This window comes from Quercus lobata, chromosome 11, assembly GCF_001633185.2.
Source record: "Quercus lobata isolate SW786 chromosome 11, ValleyOak3.0 Primary Assembly, whole genome shotgun sequence".
Lineage (NCBI taxonomy): Eukaryota > Viridiplantae > Streptophyta > Magnoliopsida > Fagales > Fagaceae > Quercus > Quercus lobata.
The window spans coordinates 21,067,554-21,072,470 of record NC_044914.1 but is presented as its reverse complement, the minus strand read 5'-3'; the positions used below and the strand labels follow the sequence as shown (position 1 = coordinate 21,072,470).

At 30.3% G+C, this 4,917-nt stretch overlaps 1 long non-coding RNA gene across 2 annotated transcripts; it reads right to left on the bottom strand.

Moving 5' to 3' along the window:
* Positions 1–285: 285 nt before the first annotated feature.
* Positions 286–4,065, bottom strand: LOC115967610. 2 transcript variants are annotated; one of them, XR_004086494.1, is made up of 3 exons: positions 3,738–4,065; positions 1,898–3,364; positions 286–1,342 (listed from the first exon to the last, which is right to left on the bottom strand). It is a non-coding gene; the product is annotated as an uncharacterized LOC115967610 (long non-coding RNA). The 2 variants fall into 2 exon arrangements; XR_004086495.1 differs by lacking the exon at positions 286–1,342 and having other exon boundaries at positions 1,392–1,994; positions 3,251–3,364.
* Positions 4,066–4,917: the final 852 nt, after the last annotated feature.

Sequence of the window (4,917 nt, the reverse complement as noted above, 5' to 3'; positions counted from 1 at the left end):
AAAAAAAGAGAAAAAAGAAAATGCAAGTCTAAAACTCTTCCCTAACCTATATAAAAAAGAAAAAAAAAAATGAAAGAAACATTCATCAAAGTATCCTTGACAGTAAGAAAGTCCAAAACCTCAGCAGAAATTTTTTTTACTACAAAGAGGCAAGTACTTTTAGCTGAAAAAAAAAAATGCAAGTCTAAAACTCTTCCCTAACCTATATAAAAAAGATTAAAAAAAAAAAAAAAAAAAAAAAAAAAAAAAAAGAATGAAAGAAACGTTCATCAAAGTATCCTTCACAGTAAAATATATTTTATTGCCCAAAAGAAACACACACACACACACAAAAGCTTCATGTGAGGATTATACTTAATTATTTAGTAAAAATTAAGGTGATCACTATTTGGTCACTTAAGGTACAAAGCACTAAGCACATAGACTTGTTGAGTCTATATTCCACCGCAAAAGTTCTTATGTGATTATTTAATATTAAAAAAGTCTATACTGACATACCACTTACAGTTTCATTACAACCTAAACCAACTTGGATTTGGTTAATAACCCAAAACAAAATGAATTCTAACCCAAATCCCTTAATCAAAACCAATCCAATAGTACATTACATTACTCCAATATTTCAGAAACCAAACACAGCCAGCCCAACATGAATGATATGTAAGTATTAACATAAGGAATCCAGGCTAGCTGGGAAAAAAAAAATCACAATCATATTTTTTTGAGGGTGAAAAACAGTGCTTTCAGTAAAAAATTGCAATAATAAGAAGAAAAAACTACTTGATGAGGGAACATTGTTGCCACCACCATCATCATTATTTTCATACCCAACTACAGACATGTCTTCTTTACATTGAAACTCCATTCAAAATTAACACCCATTTATAGCAAAAATTACTTCCTACTTGAATAATTAAAAATTTTCCTTCACCACCTTGGCAAGCTTTATAAACATGCAAGAAACATCTAGAAATCCTACAAAAAAGAGCTAATCTTCACCACCTGTTTTACAATGCATGTCAAACCTCACTTGAACCCTTTGACATTCAGCCTGTCTTTGTCTTTTCTATACTTTCTTTCTTCTAAAATATATTGGACAATCTTGACTGTGAACAAATAAGTAAATCACAGCCACAATATCTGAGCCAAACACCTCATCATTTTTTCTCATATGCTCAATTTTTTTTCAAAATTAGCACTCTTTTTTTTACTAAATTCTGAGATCTAGTCTTAGGTAACCCACTCAAGCATTGTTTTATTTTAATACTCTTCACATGTAAGCAATCACTCAAACTTGTTTTCATAACTCATGTTTGTGTCATAACTCTCAGCTTTCTTAGCCCTGCAACCCATTAAAAAAATAAAAAATAAAAAATAAAAAAACCCTTTACTGGTAGTGGCAATTTTTTTGGATATGATTCTCATTTAAACTCTAATTTTCTTTTCTAAGAAACGCTTCCTTATCTGTATATATCTAATAGTGTTTTATGGATAAGCAATAAGTAGTTTAAAACTCATAGTTATCATGCTTTTCATAGGAATAACCCACTAAATTGTTCAAAAAGTTTTTCATAGGCACAAACCTTAATAGAAAATTACGAAAGCAGTAAATGATAATAAACCAAAATACAAAACTCAAACAATATGATCCATACAAACAAAGAACTACAATAATTCTTTACATCGGAATGGTAGAGGTTGAGCATAAGAAAATAAATTCATAGCTATAAATAAATATAAATATAAACACATTCAAAACTTTGTTTTTAAATAATTCAGTGACAGGAAATTACAAAAGGCCACAATATAACAAAAATGGGACGATGATCATTTAACAATCCCAAATTTTTTTACAAATCATATAGAAGAAGCAAATTAAAAGGAAGCAAAAACTTACAAAGGGATTTAAGTTTGGCAGCTTTTCAACAACAATTGCATGATGGTAATCTTGCCTACCATATCTACTTTTGGGTGTTTAAAACTTTTTTCTACACCTACACATCAATAATACTATCAATGTTAACTTTGGAGCAAATAGCTGATCACTAATTTTGTTGGTCCATGATTGCAAGAATTTACAAAAAAATAACAACTGAACTTCTAGCTTACTATTGGCATAAGGTAAGGCAGTATTTATAACATTTGAATTAATATCAATATCAATCGATTGGTTTTATTACTAATGTCATAAACAATGACATGGTTTGTCTTTATAAAGGATGGAAGAACATAATTCTTTAGTATGCAGCTCCTAATCTACAATTGAAAATATTAACTACAAAATAAGATCATTCTTATCTGATTAAAATCATTATAGAAGGAAAAAAGAATAATTGTTTATAAAATTTAGTCTAAGAGGGATTTCATCGAACATGTGGAATGCAATAAAAACAAATATGTAGAACAGTGCAAATTTTTATCTGCAGTCAAAGAAACCCAAAAATTCAAATTGGGTCCAATTTAGTAACATCATAGGTACAACAGCAAACAACTAAACACATATTGCAGGATTTGAATATGTATATGATCTTACCAATAAAATCTATTGTGGCCCAATTCATTGTCGAATAACCCCATCATTGAATTTTTTAAGTCGTACAGTGGCGGGAGAATGGCCTGACAATGACAGTGGTCTACAGATTTTTCTCTCTACTAAGCCAAATAACTCAGTGACCCTCTCTCTCTAGCAATTATTCTAGAAGGCATAATAACCTTTTTTTTCTATGGTAAGCCAAGGATCAATATTTGTTCAATGAAAGATATAAAAAAAAAATAAAATAAAATAAAATAAAAAATAAAAAATAAAAATTTGCATTTTTGGAAATTTTGAAGAGGCAAAATTGGTTTGCGAATTTCGATTTTCTAGAAAGGAACATGCAAATGGAAAGAAAGTGGGCTGAATTTGGTAAAGTACACAGAAAGAATATCTGAAACAGGAAAATTAACAACGTTATGCAGAACATGTGAACGAATGGAAATAGAGGATGATAACTTTTTTGTTGAGGTACAGCACCAAATTGATCCATGAAGATCTGAAGACCAAAGACATACACCCAAAATAAATTGAACCCAAATATCCCAAAAAACCAAATCTAAGATAGATAACTGATATTAAAAACATTATAAACCAAATTCCTTACTCAAAATTGAATCTAAGTCAAAACCTGAATTCAATCCAATCTAACGAAAATACCCAAACCTAAAGCATATTTGACCCCAAATTTAAAGAACCAAAAAACAGAAACCATACCAGTGGAGAGTACGGATCTGATGGAGGTAGAGGCATTGACTATCTTCTTAGTTTTTTCCGCTTTCCACTTTCTATTTCTGACTGGATTTCTCTCTGACGTTTGCTCTCTAGTTTCTAACACAATTATACACTCCCACGTTTAGATTAAAAAGAACACTCCAATGCCACGGAAATACACTATAATTTATCTAATAACCCTTCTTCTTCTCTAATGACCCAGATAGCAAGCCAAAAAAAAAAAAAAAAAATCACAACAAACAAAATACAAAACTGATATTCATGAAAGCAAAGGAACAAAACCTAGAAACTGAAAATTCCTAATAACAATTCAGTTAGAATTTGATACAAAACCCAGAAATAGAAAATTCCTAATAACAATTCAGTTAGAATTTGATCTTCTACGTTGTTTCCCTGATTTCAACGAAATCCCTAAATTGACAGCAAACATAATTGAAGACAATAGGATAAGAGGTTAGTTGAAAATTACCGAGAAAGAATGGTCTGATATCGAGAGTTCTTGGGAAATGGGTTTTTCGTGCTTATGCTGAAGGCCGCTTCATCTTCCTTCCTCCTTATTTCGGGGAAAAAATAGAATGAAAAACGTCTCTGTATGAAATCAGAAAGTTTAAAAACACGATTTATCTCTCTATTTCTTGTGCCCAATCGATGCGGTGTTCACCGTTCTGCCTCTTTCTCTGTTTATTTCTCCGTGTCGCAGCCTCATCCTCTCTCTATTTCATTGTCTTTCTCTGCTTCTGTCTGTGTGTCCTCGCCGCCTCTCTGCATTTCGTCGCCTCTCTATTTCTATTTATGCGTACTCTTTAATTTTAACTGGTTATTTTTTTGTTATTTATAATGAAAGGATTTTAAACGGTGTTACAGCGTTACCGAATAATATAATGTATCGCTTTTTTAAAATACATGTCTGTATTTTGGATAGGTATTTATCTTATTTGTCACCACCTCCTTAATTGTAAGAACTCACTTTCTCTCAGCTTCTGCTATTATATATAACTAGTCGCTAACCCGTGCGATGCACGGGATTGTTTTAAATTAAATCAAAAGTTAACATGTTCAGGTTTAATCATTTCTCAAATTTCAATTATTGAAAGCTAAATTGGCTCTAATATAAGATGAAACATGTAATATTATGAAGTAATATATTGCTATAATCATAATGTACTCTTACATTTGGTTTAATAAGTATTACAAAAGACCTAGTAAATAGAATAAATATACAATTGTGCTTACATCTTCAAGCTTTATTCAATGCTTTTCAAGAATGTATTTCCTCCCTTTCTTAAGCTCTTCTCAACTTCTTTAAGCTACTTAATTTTTCACTAAAAAATTTTTCTAAAATAGTTTACTAATATATACCCTAAAAGTATATTTTAGTAAAACCCAATTTGTAATATCCCTGACAATTTTTTTTGTTACACGTATCTCATCTCAAGTACTGCAGTACCTAACATAAAAAATAAAAATAAAAAAAAATAAAATAAATAAATAAAAATGGAAGTACCGCAGCACCTAACATTTGGCAGCCTTTTTTTTTTTTTTTTTTAACTAACGTTTTTTCACCTCCACTCATTCTTTGTTGCTTTTAGGTTTTATTTATTTTCTTAATCTTCATATTATCTCCTCCACATGTTCTCTTCCAATATGTA